The sequence below is a fragment of the Lissotriton helveticus genome, chromosome 2_1, assembly GCF_964261635.1.
Source record: "Lissotriton helveticus chromosome 2_1, aLisHel1.1, whole genome shotgun sequence".
Lineage (NCBI taxonomy): Eukaryota > Metazoa > Chordata > Amphibia > Caudata > Salamandridae > Lissotriton > Lissotriton helveticus.
Genome location: NC_136059.1, coordinates 1,998,369,148 through 1,998,388,374, shown reverse-complemented (window position 1 = coordinate 1,998,388,374; position 19,227 = coordinate 1,998,369,148). Strand labels below are relative to the sequence as shown.

The 19,227-nt window shown below is 48.0% G+C and overlaps 1 protein-coding gene across 3 annotated transcripts in view; it reads left to right on the top strand.

Moving 5' to 3' along the window:
• Positions 1-19,227, top strand: part of LOC144819003 (lecithin retinol acyltransferase-like) — a 1,051,137-nt gene that overhangs the window by 354,128 nt on the left and 677,782 nt on the right. The window lies entirely within an intron of this gene.

The window sequence follows — 19,227 nt, the reverse complement described above, 5'->3', positions numbered from 1 at the left end:
AGCCTTAGAAGTGGAAGACCTCTCTGACCCCTTAGAAGGTTGATGTTTCTTCACAACCTTGGCCCCAGGAGAAGATAAAACCTCCTCAGCAGCTCTCTTCCTAGAGGCCACAGATGACCCAGAGGCAATACTGTCTACCTCAGAAACTGGATTGTCTTGGTCCTTAATCTTCTGTAGCCACAGAAGTAAGCGGCCCTTTCTATCCCAGAGGGTCTTTTGAGCGAAGGTCCTGCATATCTTGCAGTCCTTCACTTGATGATCTGGATACAGGAAGTAGATGCATTTCTTGTGGGTATCTTCTGAGAAAAGCCGGAGCTTACCACAAGATTCACAAGGCCCGAATAATGATTTCTTAGAGGAAGACATCCTAAAAGCAAGAAATCCTGAAGAAACTTGAGAAGAACTGAGCAGAGCTCAGGGAGACTCCCTTCACACAACGTGTGGTAGAAAATCTGAGAGCCTGAGCCTCTGGGGAGAACTTTCTGGTGGGTGCTGTCGCCTGATTGGCTGCAGTTTGGGCTATGTATAATGACTATGATAGTCATGCATGTGGAACTTTTTTCTTGGTAGCTTGGGCTACTTTACATCCTGGTTCTTGTTACCAAGGTTTTTGGTACTGTGAAGCCGCTTCTTTTCGAATCACCCTTAACCCCAACTTCACTTTCTCTGGCCTCCTAATATATAGACCTCCTGGGAATGCCAAAACATGGACAGCCAACCTAGCAAACTATATCACTCCATTTCTGTTAGACTACAAACATTTTACACTCCTAGGGGACCTAAATTTGCATCTTGAGGACTCAACAAACGCGGCATGCTGTAACTTAACTGACGACCTAATGGCTCTCAACCTATCGCTTCTCAACTCAGGACCCACGCATAAGGCAGGTCACCTATTAGACCCCATCTTCACCAACCTCCCAGAATTAAAATGGACTCAAACCAGCCCCTTATGTTGGTCAGACCACTACCTCCTCAGTTTCTGCTTAAATCAAACACACTCCCCTCAAAATACAGTATGGCCAGCAACTCCATGAGAAACTGGAAACTCCTTGACATAGATAAACTGAATCAAGCATTAACAAATAGTACACCTACTTACGACCAGAATGTGGAAAGTCTAGCCGAAGCCACTAACCTGTGGCTAGAAAATGCAACAAATGAATGCCTCCCTCAAACTCAGGCAAAAAGAAACTTCCATCGTCCCCCAGCCCCCTGGTTCAATGAACTTCTTAAAACTGAAAAATCAAAATGTAAAGCCCTAGAAAGGCAATGGCGCAAAGAATACAATCAAGAAAAAAAGATAATATATAACAAGGCCAGAAATGCATACCACTCTTCTTGCATCAAGGCTTGTGCCCTTTATGTGGCCAACACCATAAACAATGCTACAAACAAAGCAAAAACCCTATTCAACACAGTAAAGGACCTAGCAGGTGCTCAAACAACTGCTACAACTCGCCCTTTAAATAAAAAACAATGTCAAGACCTTGCCACATTTTTTAATGAAAAAATAGAAAAAATCATCCTTAACATTAGCTCTAGACCTAACGATAAAAGCCTACAGGATGATGTCCCTGTGTTACCGGACAAATCGAACACCCTTGAGAAATGGCCCCTTATAACCATGGACTCCCTAAAATCCTCCCTGAAATCCATTACATCAGGATCCCCTCGTGATGCTCTTCCCGTGAGCATTCTAAAACAACTTGACACCACCCCCTGACTATTATATCAGATATGCTAAACGCATCCCTCAAATTCTCTACAGTCCCGTCAAGTTGGAAACACGCAATGGTTACCCCACTCCTGAAAAAACCCTCAGCGGACCCCACTGTCCTAAAAAACTATCGGCCAATATCTCTGCTCCCAGCCTTCTCCAAACTCATGGAAAGGCACATACTCTCTGCCCTCACCCTCTTCGCCGAGGAAAACAACCTCCTCCATCCTTCACAATCAGGCTTCAGAGCAGGATACTCCACAGAGACCGCTCTGCTGGGCGCCACGGAAAAAATCAGAAAACTCCTGGATGACGGACAAACGGTCGCACTCATTCTATTAGATCTGAGTGCGGCGTTTGATACCATATCACACAAAATTCTCCTGGCCACACTAGAGAGAAACGGCATCCGCAGTGATGCCCTACAGTGGATTAAGTCCTTTCTTACGGAGAGGACTTTCCAGATCAAATCCAGCCTTGCCTGCTCAGACACTTTTCACGCCCCACATGGAGTACCACAGGGCTCCATCCTGAGCCCGCTGTTCTTTAATCTGTATCTCAAACCACTGGCCGACCTAGCGGACTGCGTAGGCCTAACATTAATGACCTACGCAGATGACTCCCAAATCATTTTCTCACTATCAGAGTCAAATCCCTCAGCTCCTTCTCTCCTCAAAATTGGACTCCAGAAAATTTTCAACTGGATGACCACCAACCAGTTGAAATTAAACGGTGATAAAACCGAAATCCTCCTATTAGGAAAAAATAAGGAGCTCTGGAATTCCTCCCATTGGCCCCCTGAGTTGGGAAATTTTCCCCCTCCAGTAACCCAGGTAAAAAATTTGGGAGTCATCATTGACAATGCACTGTCAATGAAACAGCAGGCAAACAAAGTTGCAGGGCTATGTTTCACCATAATAAAATGGCTGAAAAAAATCACATGGATGTTGCTCCCTGCCACACAAAAAACCGTAGTCAACGCGCTAATAACATCGCGCATCGACTACGGAAACATCCTCTACCTGAGTTCAAACCAAGCAGTCATCAAGCGACTCCAAATGATCCAAAATTCAGCCGCAAGACTCCTGTGCAGGATACCAAAATCGGCAAGAGTATCAAAATACCTAAACGATTTACATTGGCTCAGGATTGAACACCGGATCAGTTTAAAAACACTGAGCTATATGTTTAAAATCAAATCCAAAACGGCACCAACTTATCTGCAAGCGTTAGCTACCCCCTACCTGCCAACAAGAAACCTGCGCTCCCAAACTGCAGCCAATTTCGCTGTTCCTAGATTTAGATTGCAAAGAACTGGCGGAAGATCGTTTTTTGTCAGAGGGCCTACACTGTGGAACACACTTCCCCTACATATCCGGAAAGAGGAAAACTACGCTAGTTTCCGGAAAAATGTAAAAACCTGGCTCTTCCAGAAACAACTGTGCTAACACCATGCCCAGCATATACCTCTGTTCAACCTTATGTCAAAGGCGCCGGGAAACCCTTCTTGGGTAGCTGCGCGCCATACAAATGTAAAAAATAAAATAAAATAAATAAATATTGGTTGTTATAGGCATATTTATTGCTTTTTTATATACCGTGGGACTCCCATTCCGACGACGGGGAATGATTCAGGCATGTGAATCTATGAAAGACACCAATACTGGAGAACCACAGATTAAAGGTAAGTAACTATTAATCTTTCTCACCATTACAACACACTCTGGCAAGCTCACCTACCCCATGGGGGCGTTATACTGCACCTGGGAGTACGTAAGAGACAACCACATAGGCATCGAAGGAGGAAGGAGCATGTTTTCCATCAGCACATTTTCCTCATTGACCTCAGGGAGGAGTAGGTCATACAGTTTTACAGACTGAGGAGGGAGTTCATCATGGAATTGTTGGAAAGGATAGGGCCAATTCTCTAGCCAGCAATTGCAAGGACTGATGCCCTCCCTCCACACATTAATTTGATGTCTGAGCTACACATGTTGGCCTCAGAATCCTTACAAATCACATCAGCCACATTGGCTGCCATTTCGCAGGTAGCATTTTCTGCCTTTTCCCCATCTGTGTTGGATGCCATCATAAAACCCACATCCCACTACCTTCTCTTCCCAAAAACTAACCAACAGCAATTGAATACCAATCAAGTCTTCTACAACATTGCTGGACTCCCTCATGTGCTTGGTGCCATTAATTGCACACATGAGCAATTTGTGCTCTCTGTAGCCACATCCCACCTGTACCGAAACCGCAAGCACAATTACTCAATAAATGTCCAGGCAATAGTGGACCATCATGGAATGGTCATCAATGTCCTTGCAAAATTTCCAGGAAGTGCACATGATGCATACATCTTTCGTCACAGTACCATTAATGAGCAGTTTGAGATTGGCTGATACAGGAATAACCTACTCATTGGTAAGGAAAGCATAACTATTCAATCTACCAACTGATAGTGGGCAAGAGAACAATGGATTTAACCCAGATCTTTTGACTGGGGAGAATGTTTGCATTGTCAGCATTCCATCCATCATTTGTTTGCTGTAACACTTTTCGCCCTAAGTGGGATGGGTATGCCCAGACGTTGGTCCCTTGCTCACTGTGCCACTGGATTTAACCTAGCCTGGCTGAAGAAGGGTGAGGGAGGACCTGGCCTGGCAGTTCGGTCTGGTCTGCTCCTATGGGGCACAGGGTCAAGATTAATTTGCATATGGCTGGGTCCAAACTGGGGTGGTGCAGTGGGCAAAAGAACGATGGATTTAACCCAGATCTTTTGACTGGGGAGAATGTTTGCATTGTCAGCATTCCGTCCATCATTTGTTTGCTGTAACACTTTTCGCCCAAGTTGGATGGGAGTGCCCAGACGTGGGTCCCTTGCTCACTGTGCCACAGGATTCAAGCTACCATGGCTGAAGAAGGGTAACATACCCTGAAACCAGTCCCAGGATGCTTGTTTCCAGTCCAGGGAGGACCTTGCCAGGCAGTTCGGTCTGGACTGTTGCCATGGGGCACAGGGTCAAGACTGATTTGCATATGTCTGGGTCCAATCTGGGGTGGCATAGTGGGCAACAGAACAATGGATTTAACCCAGATCTTTTGACTGGGTAGAATGTTTGCACTGTCAGCATTCTGTCCTTCATTTGTTTGCTGTAAGACTTTTCGCCCTAAGTGGGATGGGTATGCCCAGACCTGGGTCCTTTGCTCACTGTGCCTCTTTATTCAAGCTAGCCTAGCAGAAGAAACCGGTCCCAGGATGCTTGTATCTGAAAGAAACACATTAGTGTTAGATTCCTTACCTTAGAATATCCCCAGGCGTCACACTGGATCCGGAAAGTTTTTGTCAGCAGTACCCCTGCGCGTCGCTAGGCATTGTCTGCGGCTCCGTGTTCGGCGTCGTGATCGCCATGATGATGTCGTCGGAGTACTTAGACGCCGCCCTCGGGCGCTGAAGTCAGTTCTTCCTTTTTCCGTGCCAGCAAGCGCTGATCCGGGAAGAGCAGTACTCCAGTCAATTTTTTACTAACTTTTTGGATCACCTTTGATCTCTTCTCGAGTCGATCTTCGACTCGCTGTGCCAGTAGGAATGCCTGGGTTTAAGCCTTGCGAGGACTGTCACCGCTTGATGTCGGTGATCGACCCCCACCGGTGCCTTTATTGTCTCAGGGCCGACCACGAAGACAAGTCGTGCCCCGACTGCCGGGCCTTGACCTCGAAGGCTAGATGGGAGCGGTCCCGTAAGCGACTCGAGCTCTGGCAGTCGGCTCACCGCCTGACGAGTCAACACCACTCATCGGGCTCCAAGTCTACAGGTAAGTCGAGGCACTCAAAAAAAATTGAAGAGGTGTCATCGCTCTTCTGACTCCCCCTGACTCGCGCGCAATACACGGCCGGGTTTTGGGCGACACCACCCACGCGGCTGCGCCGGAGCCGCAAGGGCCGCGTCCAGCTCCACACCCGCCGGTCCCTGGGCTGCACGCGATGCTGGAGGAGATACGTGACTTCCTCGTGGCCATGAGGACTCACTTCCCTCTGTCGGACCCTGTCAAGGCGCCTTCGGGCCCCGCTGGTCCATCTGGGAGTCCTAGTTGGCCGGCGGCTTCAGCCTCGGCACCGTCGAGTGCTTCGGCCCCGGCGCCATCGTCAACTTCGGTCCCGTCGCCGCAGGACCCCGCAGGATTCGGGCCCGGATCCTGGTCCTCGCCAGTCAACCTCACGACTCCTCCGCTGGCACCGACCCCGAGGGTGTCGCCCAGGACGCCGTCCCCGTAGGACATCATCCCCAGTCCCAGCCCCGGTCCGGGTCTGACATCTCCGGCGCCGATCGGTGAGCAATTCATCTACGACCCGGCTCCATCATTTTTCCCTGACTATCAGGAGATGGATGACGAGGGGGACTGCGAGAGGTCTGAGGACTGAGGTCTGAGGCCAGTTGAGCCAGGACTGGGCAGATGAGCTAGGGGAGGCCAGTGGTCTGGACACTTCGTATCTCCTCCCTCGTGTCTACGGAGGAGGGGGCTGCTTACAGTGTGGCCTTGGCTCTTGAGCTCCCTGTTGCGGCTGTGAAGACTAACATCCTCACTGAGGTGCTCAAACCGCAGGCAAGCTCCTCAGAGCCTCTACTGCCGTTCAACGAAGCCCTCACCGACGTTCTGTTGGGCACCTGGTCCAAGCCCTCCACAGGCCTCCCTGTGTATCCGAACGTGGCCTGGCGCCACCGCCCGGCTCCGGGCGACCCTAGGTTCCTGTCCGTTCACCCCACCCCCGAGAACCTTGTGTCTTCCAGACCTCTACCTCCCAGACCGCATTCCCGACCGCTCCTCCGGATCGGAAATCCAAAAGGTACGATTAGTTTGGGAAGAAACTGTTCTACTCCTTGAGTTTGGGGCTGCGGTCTGTCAACACCGCCTGCCTTTTGGGCCGTTACACCCACTCTCTGTGGGATACGGTTGCGGAGGTGCTGCCCAGTGCCCGGAGGAGGCCTGGGCAAAACTCGCCCAAGCCCTTTGCGGAAGGGCGGGATGCAGCACGCTATTCCATACGGTGTGGACTCGACACAACAGACTTGCTGGGTAGGGTTTATTGCAACGATGGTGGCGGTTCGCCGCCACGCCTGGCCTAGGTCCGCCAACTTTTCAGGTGATGTCTAGGCCACCCTCATGGACATGCCCCTTGATGATCGTCGCCTCTTTGGCGACAAGGCGGATATTGCGCTGGAGCATTTTAAGGACTCCAGGGCTACGGCCAAGTCCTTGGGCCTAGGCCAACGCCAGCAAACTTCAGCTTTTCGCTCCTTTCATGGCCAAGGAAGGGACGCCCCCACACGTCCAGCTAGCCACAGACCACAGACCCAGGCTCAACATGGTCGCGGACGTGGTTACAGCCTTGGCGGTACCGGGGACACCGGCAGGGTCAGTCCACCCCCCTCCCCCTGCAGCATCTGCCTCTAAGCCTTCCTAGTCCGGCATTTCAGGCCCATTCGTCGCCAGTGGGGGGCAGGGTCCGCCATCACCTCCCCACTGGCGTACCATCACGTCGGACAGGTGGGTGCTGCAAATCGACCGAAGGGGCTACTCCCTCCCCTTTGAGACGACCCCTCCAGCAATGCCACCGCAGTACCACCGCATGTCGGGGGATCACTTGCAACTTCTGCAGGAGGAAGTTACGGCCCTCTTGGCCAAGGGGGCCTTCAAGTGCATCCCTGGGCCAGAAGTAGGACGTGGTTGCTATTCCCACGACTTTCTGGTACCCAAGAAGGGCAAAGGAGGCCTACGCCCTATCTTGGACCTACGGAGCGTCAACGGCTTCCTCCAGAAGGAGAAGTTCAAGATGCTGACTTTGGCTCAGGTCCTAGCTGCCATGGACCCAGAAGACTGGATGGTAGCATTGGACTTGCAGGACATGTATTTCCTCATCCCCACCCGCCGACCCACCGGCGTTACCTGCGGTTCACGGTAGGCCACAAGCACTTTCAGTTTACCGTGCACCCCTTCGGACTTACCAGCGCCCCACGGGTGTTCACGAAAGTGATGGCGGTGGTCGCAGCTCATCTGCGCAGAATAGGGGTTTCAGTCTTCCCCTATCTCGATGATTGGTTGTTAAAGGCGTGCTCGCCCCAGACAGTCGTCTCCCACCTGAATATGGCCGACCTCTTGCACTCGCTGGGGTTCTCCATCAACGTGCCAAAGTCACACCTGTGCCCCTCTCAGAAGCTCCTTTTCATTGGAGCGGTTCTGGACTCAGCTCAGTTTCGGGTTTATCCCCCTGAACAGCGGGTAGGGGATATTCAGGCTGTGATTCCGATCTTTCAGCCTTTATCCCGGGTCTCGGTCAGGTTGACGCTGCGGCTCCTGGGGCTGATGGCCTCCTGCATCCTTCTGGGGCATCACGCCACGTGGTGGATGCGGGCTCTGCAGTGGGACCTGAAGTTTCAGTGGGCACAGCATCAGGGCAACCTATCCGACCACGTCCTGATCTCAGAGGGCACTGCGAGCCAGTTGCAGTGGTGGCTCACGAACCGCAATTGGGTCAGCGGCATATCTCTCTCCCTTCCCCAGCCGGGGCACGTAGTAGTGACAGATGCGTCCCTCCTGGGATGGGGGGCCACATGGGAGAGAGGGAGATCAGAGTCCTCTGGTCTCCGGCGGAGTCCCGGCTCCATATCAACCTTCTAAGCTGCGGGCGATCCGTCTTGCACTAAAGGCATTCCTTCCCTCTGTCCGGGGAAGTGTAGCTCAGGTGTTCACGGACAACACCACCACCACGTGGTACTGCAACAAACAGGGTGGGGTGGGGTCGTGGACCCTCTATCAGGAGGCTCTGCGCCTCTGGACATGGTTGGAACACCAGGGCGTCACCCTGGTGGTTCAACACCTGGCAGGTTCCCTGAACGCCAGGACTGACGAACTCAGCCGCAGGTGCATGATGGATCACAAATGGCGTCTGAACCCGGACGTGGCGCAAGGTCTCTTTCAGCAGTGGGGAGAGCCTTGGTTAGATCTATTCGCCACCGAAGAGAACGCGCAATGTCATCAATTCTGCGCTTTGGAATTTCCAAGGCGGCACTCGCTCGGCAGTGCTTTTCGTTGCGAGTGGAGCTGCGGTCTGTTGTACGCCTTTCCGCCTACTAAGTAGAAGGGGGACCCCCACAACTGATGGGCAGGTACGCAGGGAAAATACGAGAAACACAATCAAAAGAGAAAAACCTGCCTAATGATTTCAATCAAAGCCTCATAATGAGGTCAGCATCATTATAACAACTGCTCCATGGACCAAGGAAAGACAATTTTTACAGAATTATAAAAAGTTTTATTTTATTACATGATATCATTCTCCAATAAATATACATATCAGATGGAAGCTCGGTAGAGGCTTATCTTAAATTTCATCATAACAGTCCCACATATCAATCTCACACAGACCTTCCATATCGACACACATTCCAAAATGGCACACATTCCATACCACATGCACACTACATCTCACGGTACAAGACAGCGACTGGCTGATCTACATATTACAAGGTGGACACAAATTCTCGGGGAGACAGAGGGGAGATCTGTCAAATATCCCCGACCAAGTGTGCCTTTTAGATCTTGTAACCCCTAGAATGATATCTTGTAATAAAATAAAACTTTTTATAATTCTGTAAAAATTGTCTTTCCTTGGTCCATGGAGCAGTTGTTATAATGATGCTGACCTCATTATGAGGCTTTGATTTGTCTGCCTCTTCAGGAGGACCTTCTGTCGCAGCAGCAGGGGACGGTCCTCCACCCGAACCTGTCCAGTCTCCACCTCCTTACATGGAGACTGAGCGGCGACAGTTGAGGCCATTTGACTTGCCTCCTGAAGTCTGTGATGTGGTTCTGGCAGCCAGGCGTCCCTCCACAAAAACGGTATACGCCTGCAGGTGGAACAAATTTGTGGCATGGTGCACAGCAAAGGCTGTGGATCCACTCTCTGCCCCCCTTTCAGAGGTTCTCCTCTTCCTTCTGTCTCTTGCCCAGCAGGGCTCTGCTCTGGGCACTATCAAGGGCTACCTCTCGGCCGTTTCAGCCTACGTAAAGCTTCCTGACCAGCCTTCTCTTTTCAAGTCCCCTGTTGTAAATAGATTCTTGAAGGGCATCACACATGTTCTCTCCTGTTCCCTTAGTTCGTGATGCCTCAGTGGGACTTGAACCTTGTTCTGACTTTTCTGATGTGCGCTCCCTTTGAGCCACTTCATAACTGTCCTCTTCGTCTTCTGACTCTTAAAAATGCATTCCTGGTTGCCATCACCTCTGCCAGGAGAGTGAGTGAGCTCAAGGCTCTATCTTCTAAACCTCCTTTCCTCTCTGTCCATCCGGACAAAGTTGTTCTGAGGACTCGTCCTTCTTTCCTGCCCAAGGTGGTCACAGCCTGTCACATTGGGCAGTCCATCACCTTGCCCACCTTCTTTCCACCTCCGCATCCTTCGAAGGAGGAAGAGAGGCTCCACCGTCTGGACCCAAAACGTGCACTCTCCTTCTATCTAGATCGCACACACCAGTTCCGGGTGGACGACCAGCTCTTTGTCGGTTACATGGGCGCTAAGAAGGGAAGGGCGGTGCACAAGCGGACCATCTCTGGGTGGGTCGTCTTGTGCATCAAGGTTTGCTGCTCCTTGGCGAAAAACGAGCCTCCTGTTGGGCTGCGCGCCCATTCCACTCGGGCCATGGAAGCTACTACTGCCCTGGGTCGGGGAGTCCCCTTGAAGGACATCTGTCAGGCAGCTACGTGGGCCTCACTACACACGTTTGCTAGGCACTACTGCCTGGACAGCCAAGTCCGGAGAGATGGCTTTTTCGGCCGTTCTGTTCTCCAGGACTTTCTGGTGTGATCTTGGTTCGCAGACCCACCACCGTGGTTGATATTGCTGGGGTATCTATTCTAAGGTAAGGAATATAAGACTAACGTGTTTCTTTCAGATGCACAAGTTGCTTACCTTCGGTAACGATATATCGGTAAGAAACATTAGTTAGTGTTAGATTCTTTACCGCCTCACCCACCCTCCCCGTTCTGCGAACCGATATCTAGGGTTAAGGACATCCCTTTCAGGGCCCTAGCATCATGGCACCAGTGTTGTTTCTATCATGGCTCTGCGTTACTGGCGCGGAAAGCTATGTACAGAACTGACATCAGAGCGCGAGGGTGGAGTACTCTGTCGACGTCATCCCGACGATCACGACGACGGACGCGGAGCCACAGACAACGCCTAGCGACGCGCAGGGGTACTGCTGACGAACACTTTAAGGATCCAGTCTAACGCCTGGGGATATTCTAAGGTAGAGAATCTAACACTAACTAATGTTTCTAACAGATATATCGTTACCGAAGGTAAGTAACTTGTGCTTCTGGTCCAGAGAGGACCAGGCATTACAGTACGCATACATTATTGTATATGGGTTGGTCAAAACTGGGGTGGTGTAGTGGGCAAAAGAAAGATAGATTTAACCCAAATCTTTTGACTGAGGGAGAATGTTTCATTGTCAGCATTCCGTCCAACTATTGTTTGCTGTAACACTTTTCGCCCTAGGTGGGATGGGTATGCCCAGATGTGGGTCCCTTGCTCACTGTGCCACTGGATTCAAGCTAGCCTGGTTGAAGAAGGGACACATACCATGAAACCGGTCCCAGTATGCTTGTTTCTGGCCCAGAGAGGACCTGGCCTGGTAGTTCGGTCTGGACTGTTCCCATGGGGCACAGGGTCAAGACTGATATGCATATGGCTGGGTCCAAACTGGGGTGGCATATTGGGCAAAAGAACGATGGATTTAACCTACATCTTTTGACTGGGAGAGAATGTTTGCATTGTCAGCATTCCGTCCATCATTTGTTTGCTGTAACACTTTTCACCCTTAGTGGGATGGGTATGCCCAGACGTGGGTCCCTTGCTCACTGTGTCACTGGATTCAAGCTAGCTTGGCTGAAGAATGGTGACATAACCTGAAACTGGTCCCAGGAAACTTGTTTCCGGTCCAGGGAGGACCTGGCCTGGCAGTTCGGTCTGGACTGTTCCCATGGGACACAGGGTCTAGACTGAATTGCACATGGCTGGGTCCAAACTGGGGTGGCGTAGTGGGCAAAAGAACAATGAATTTAACCCAGATCTTTTGATTGGGAGAGAATGCTTGCATTGTCAGCATTTTGTCCAACATTTGGTTGCTGTAACACTTTTCATCCTAAGTGGGATGGGTAAGCCCAGATGTGGGTCCCTTGCTCACTGTGCCACTGAATTCAAGCTAGCCTGGCTGAAGAAGGGTGACATACCCTGAAACCGGTCCCAAGATGCTTGTTTCTGGTCCAGGGAGGACCTGGCCTGGCAGTTCGTTCTGGACTGTTCCCATGGGGCACAGGGTCTAGACTGAATTGCATATGGCTTGGTCCAAACTGGGGTGGTGTAGTGGGCAAAAGAACGATGGATTTAACCCAGATCTTTTGACTGAGGGAGAATGTTTGCATTGCCAGTATTCCGTCCAACCTTTCTTTGCTGTAACACTTTTTGCCCTAAGTTGGATGGGTATGCCCACTCTGCCACTGGATTCAAGCTAGCCTGGCTAAAGAAGGGTGACACACCCTCAAACCGGTCACAAGCTGCTTGTTTCCGGTCCAGGGAGGACATTGCCTGGCAGTTCGGTCTGGACTTTTCCCATGGGGCACAGTGTCAAGACTAATTTGTATATGGATGGGTCCAAAATGGGGTGGCGTAGTGGGCCAAAGAACGATTGATTTAACCCACATCTTTTGACTCAGGGAGAATGTTTGAAATGTCAGGATTCCGTCCATCATTTATTTGCTGTAACACTTTTCGCCCTAAATGGGATGGGTATGCCCAAAAGTGGGTCCCTTGCTAACTGTGCCACTGGATTCAAGCTAGCCTGGATGAAGAAGGGTGAAATACCCTGAAACCAGTCCCAGGATGCTAGTTTCCGGTCCAGGGAGGACCTGGTCTGGCAGTTTGGTCTGGACTTTTCCCATGGGCCAGAGGTCAAGACTGATTTGCATATGGCTGGGTCCAAACTGGGGTGGCGTAGTGGGCAAAAGAACAATGGATTTAACCCAGATATTTTGACTGGGAGAGAATGTTTGCATTGTCAGAATTCCGTCCATCATTTGTTTGTTGTAACATCTTGTTTGTGACTGTATCCCCACCAGTTTGATCCTCACCTACGTATTGGTATACAATGACATCAATGCCTTCAGTAGTTTTCCAGGGATCTTCCAGCTGGAAAAATTGTGCCACAGCTTACTTCGATTAACCCCATTAAGGGTGGCCGAGTAGTCTATGAAACATGCATATACTTTCAGGTTTTTACCGGAGTTTGCCTGATATGCGAGGAACGAAAGGACCATAAGACATATCAGTTAAAAGTAAAGGAAATGTGTATGATTTTGCCTGCATGCATAATACCCATAGTTAGTTATGTCTAAGTAACAACAATGAACCAATTAATTGTATGCTGGTTTTCCTCTTTTCAAATGACCAAGGATATGGTTTGCAGCCATGGATCATGACCCCGTATCGAAATCCTCAGACGGATGGGCAGAAAAAATAGAATTTGGCTCTGAGTAAAACTCGAAATGTTGTGAAGGGAATGTTTGGTGTCCCAAATTACGTTTTTGCTGCCTAGACAAATCAGGCGGTATACTTGTGTACTCACCTCCTATGGTCTGCCAGATATTTTAGTCTGTGCAATATTACATAATATCTGTCTTAAAACAAATACGCCATGGGACTATGAGACAGCATTCCCACCTGAATATTAAGAGGACAACAAATCTGATATAGAGCACTCAATGGCAGGTCGTGTGACACTGAACCAAATTTTTGCCAATTTTGTTTTTATAATCTTTGTAAAAACAATAGGCACTCAGTCATGAATTGTGAGTTGTAAAAATAGAAACATTTTCACACATCAGAAAATCTTCACATATGCATCATTTAATTTTGTTTGAACATTTTGACCTAATCACTGTCACAGTCATCAAAAAGATTTGAAGGTGTGTGGGACATCAGATCCACTATCAACAAATACTGATTGGACTGGTCATATGTATGAACCAACATAAATAAATGACCCTCACCATATATGGATCTTAAAAAATATAATACCATCAGATCACTGTGACTGTTCAGCTGTCAGCGCTTCAACATACAAATATCATTTGAATCATTTAATTCCGCAAGGTAAAGTGATTTAAATGACTGTAACTTTGGCAAAGGGTGACATGTCTCCATGATATGGCCTATCAAACATATCACAATCTTAGAAAATCGTGTCCCACTCAGATTGAGATATGCAACAATCAATTTTGTACTTTAACGATTGTCACAAATATTCCAGATGAGAAGGCTTATCACTCAATGAGTAATATAGATGTGTGTGCATCCCTCTGTATGTGTTCATGGGAAAGATGATCATGTAATGGATACAGCACTAAATTATGAGGACGTTGTGTAGTGTAAATTGTACACTGTTGGGGGAGTACTCATCACATTTACTTAAAAAGCACAAAGTTCCGCTACAGGTGTTATCATACAGACAGTAGCAATCAGTGAAGTCAAAAGAAGAAATGCATGCACGTGTACATAGTTAGACATACATCTTTTTGTGCATACCAGCTTACTTTCTTACTTACAATCAGTGGCAATTGTAAACTGGTAATCACGAAAAAAAATGAGACACAAGCAGTGGTATGACATGTAATCTGAGTGATGAGAAAGCTTTGGCACTCAAAAGATCAAACCAAAAACATCTTAGTTTTTGGTCTGACAATAAGTCATGTTTGTAGAACTTACATATACCACCATGGAGGGTTATCATCACCAGTATGACCACAAATCAAAACAGTCCTGAATTATGTATGAGGGCAAAGGAGGCTGATGTCTATTGGATATATCTAAATCAATTATGATAATCTTTTCACATAATAATCCTATTATATGGCTCATAGACGTTCACATCAATCTATGTTGTGTCATGCAATAGGCCTTGGTTAAACTATCCATTGAGACATGTTAATGTCACACAATTTATGATATTCAGTTTCAAGTAATACCTGGACAATACATGTAAGCCAATTGACCTATCTGTGGGTCCTCAATATTGAAAGGGCTGTCTTTGTAAATGTTGGAAGTCCACTTGTGCTACACGAGGTGATAGAGGCTGATGTCAACCTTACAGTGGTCAAGAACTATACATCAAATGCACCCATGTGTGAGTGTAAAAGGGTAGTGAAAGGTGAACACACGCATTTGGAACGATCTTTAACCCCTGAGTCACAAAACCCTCCCAAAATAGTAACTGTGTGTGGACTGTGAGATATTACACATATGCACACATTGTCAGAATAGCATTTTTAACACCAGAAACACTACTTAAATACCTGTGAATGATAAATACACTTGTGCACAAAGGATTTCAACACTTTGAATAGTGTTGTGCCACAGTTAATACACGTAAGGGGGCATAAGGGCAATCACAAAACTAAATGAGGTTTATCAAGCCATGCTAAGGCACCTTGTGTGGCCCTGAGTGACTTGAAGAAATTAGAGGAACCCAAGTCTTCACAAAAAGCAGACTTGTGTTTTCTCAGCAGCCAAGAGGTATACAGCTCCTCACCAGAGGTGCTTGTGAGTAACATATTGCATTCTCTCCAGCTTGTTTGCACTTTCTTTTTTTTTTTTTTAAACCTTTATTTTTAAGATACAAAAAGCAGAAATCCCCCCACCCCCCACATAGGCATCATTAAAAAACACAGTATTACATCAATTGATGGACTCATTATGGCATTCTGCGGAAAAATACCACATCTGTAATCAAGGAAGTCCGTGTGACACCGATGCGTCATCAACAGTACAGTACAGAAAAAACGTGAGACATTATGACCAGGTGCCATGACTCATCCTCCACATATCGATGTTCATAGACTCACTTCCCCCTCCCCCTCCAGTTCCGAGTCAGGAGCAGAGAACAGCTCGCCACTGGTCCCCTCTGAGTCGAACTGGGATTCCTGACCAAAGCCCGCCATACACAGGGTTCGCCAAACCAACAGATCTTCCTGCAACTTATCATCTCTCCTGGAGCATTGCATATGCGCTTCCTCAGCTAACACCCATTTCCTTACATCTTTGAGCCAGATGTCTACCTCCGATGCCCTCTGTCCCATCCATGTAATAGCGACCCTACGCCTATCTAAAACTAACATCAATTGTAACAGCCTATACTGAAGTTTCCGTTTCCTGGGTTGAGGTACCAGGCCCAACAGGCAGTGCAAGGGGGACAAGTCAATTCGGAGTCCGGTAACGGCCGCTATACGACCCACCGCTCCCGCCCAGAAGCTCCCAACCCGTGGGCATTCCCAGGCCATATGTAAAAATCCCGCCCCTCCTACGCCACACCTGGGGCAACTGTCCCGTTTGTCTAGTGAATAGTGGCCTCACCGTCTTAGGGGTAAGATAGGTGCGATGGATTGTTAGCACTTTCTAGGTGTTCTGCATTCAGAAGCACACTTGAAAACAAAAACATGCCTCAGCGGGTTGTGTATGTGTTGGAATGTGTATCTTTTTGCACCAAAAAGAGCCTGCCTGCAATGCAAGCACTCTTGCAACATGGGTGGCTGTGTTGGTGCAAGGTAGCCAAAATTGCACCAGCTATAGGAAAGGACAGGAATGCTACATATAAAGAGAATTATGCAGCATTCCGACCCTTTCCCTTTCACACACCGCAGGCTAGCAATGTCCTTTGCTTTGTTGTGTTGCATGTATGTATCAAACATATGGCTGTTTGTGTGCACTACTGTGCAGGCACACATGCACATCTACACTACGTATCCATACCCATGTATGTTGCAGTTTTTTGCATTATTGCTAAACTATATTGCTGAAAAACATCTTCGCATATTGTTGGATCCTTCCATACAATGGTAAATTGGACATCATTAACATATGAGTTGCATGGCCCTTTGCGGTGCGGTAGTCTGGTCACTGCAGGGCTCTTCGCATTGCTGTAGATGGGCCACCATGTGGTCCTTTGCATTGCTGTTGTTGGACTATTGCTTGGCCTTTTGTGTTGCTATAGTTGGGTCACTACATGGTCCTGTGCATTGTTGTATAATTGCTAATGTGTAGCTATGTACGCTGCGCTAGTTAGGCCACTACATTGGAAAAATATGCATTGCTTGATTATTTGCGTCACACTAGTCCACTGCATGGGTATATAGGTATAGTATCAGCCCTTGCATTGTTTGGGAGAGAGGAGTGCATCACACAAGGTGCATGTGTGTAGCACTGTGTCAGAAAAATCTACACAAAATATGACAACCAGTCAATCAAGAGTGATTTCTAAAGTGTAACATCACCCGTGGGAGTCTCCAGGTGGTGGGGAGGGGGATTCTTTGCTGCTCAGAGTCATTTGTGGAATAGATAGGTTTTCAGTCGCTTCCTGAACTCCAGTAGTGTTGTTGAGGATCACAGGGGAAAGGGTAGGTCATGCCAGAGCTTGGGTGCAAGGTGGAGAAGGAATGGCTGCTGCTTTTGCAGATACAGGTGGCATGGATGAAGAGGAAGGAGGACGAGTGGGGGAGTTATGTGGGCTGGTGGAAGTTTACTCTCTGGTTGAGGTAGGCTGAGCCCTTGTTGTGAGGGCTTTGTAGGTGTGGGTGAGGAGTTTGAAGTAGCATTGTTTGCTGACTGTCACCCAGGAAATTATGCAATGGGTACCTGCATACCAGGACCTGTAAATGTTCCTTGCACTCTCTGTTGGTGTTTGTTGGTTGGTGCTGGTGGTGTGAGGAGTTCTGAGAGTGTTTGGTGGATTGTTGGCTCTTTCTGGTGAAGTCTGTGTCTGTCTGTTCCTGTAAATTATTTGTGTGTAGTTTGTGTGCCTAGGTTTTTTGTTTTTATTTGTTATTATCTCAGTATTGTTGGGTTTTTGTCTATTTTGGAGAAGTATTTAGTTAGGTACCGTTAGAAGTTGAAAGGGTAATTTTTGTAGGGATAATTATTGATAGGGCTTGTGCCATTGTGGCCATATCCGGAAAGGGGAGAGTACGTAACTTTACAGAGGGGGAAGTTTATGCACTGATTTGGCTGATTGTCCACTACTTGCCAAGGATGCTTGCTGCTGCAGGAAGGGTCAGCCAAGACTACAAAGCTAAGAATCAGAAGGACCGATGGTAGCTTGTGCAGTGCCACATGCCAAAGGTGGCCCATCAACAGCGCTCGGTGTCACAGCTGAAGCATCGGTGGGTGCATAATATCTCACATGAGGCCGATGGGCTGATCCTGCTGGGTTTGGAGTTTTGAGGCCCCGTAGGAATGTATTAATTTACCATCTGCATGTAGAAATGGGGAAACAACTGTTACACTGCATGTTTTACAACACATGCTTTTACCTTGCATGCCATTACGATGAAAATGGCTTGTTATGGGGTATAAGGTGTTGGATTTAACCCCAACACCTTCCCTACTGTTGTACAGACTGGAGTTTGAATAGTACTTATACTATTCCAGCATCCAGCGCAACCCCAACAGCAAGTCGGGGTATTAAATTGCGTTGTAACGGCATGCAGGGTAAAAGCACGCGTTGTAACGTCATACAATCCACAAGGCAAGACAGAGTGACATCAGGTGCCAGATGTATCAAACTGTCACCTAAGCAGCACACCAGGCGTAAATGCTGTGTTTCGCTTCAGGGAGCTAGCACTCTGACACTTCCTCAAGTCCAAATTCGGGTTATTATTTAGCCATCTCCAGTACTGAAGAAGGTTTGAGCTTGTAAGTAAAATTTTATTTTTTATCTTGTGCTGTTTTCCCTCAATTTTGTGAGGCAAATACTGCACAATATGTATCTGAATCTGCCCCTATGCCTAGATTCACAATACATATCATTATCCATGCTGCACAAGGTATAACAAAGTACAATATCCCAACAGGTAATACTTGGTAGACAATTACGTATGTATGCTGAACGCATTACAAGGACGAAAATAAAGGAGACTGGGTTTCAATTGGTCTTGTGTTGTTATTCATCTTGTATTTGAGAAGAATTATTATGCAAAGTCATATATATACAGTTATAGCAGCACTGTATTTAGACAAATCATATGACAACCAGATATGCACTTGGTGCTCAAATATGTACAAGTGAACAGTGGCGACGCAAGTGTTAAGGTGGACAGCGTGAGTGGCGCAATGTGAACATAGGTGAAAGTATCATACAGTGATTGGCTGAGTGGAGAAAACAAATCAAGTGACTTATAAAATCAAACCACGATTTAAAAGCAGCCATAGTAGAGAATGCGCCTATTATTGCGCTGTAGAGTCGACGGCGTTTCGATCCTCAGTTGTTTGGGATTGTCATCAGGACAAGGTAGTCTGTAGTTGTGGTGCTGGTGGTAGGGAGCCGAAGCGAGCAGCCGTCTTCTGGGGCAGATTTATGAAAAAGCAGGTCAGAGCGCCGGAGTCGGACGTCTCAGAGGGC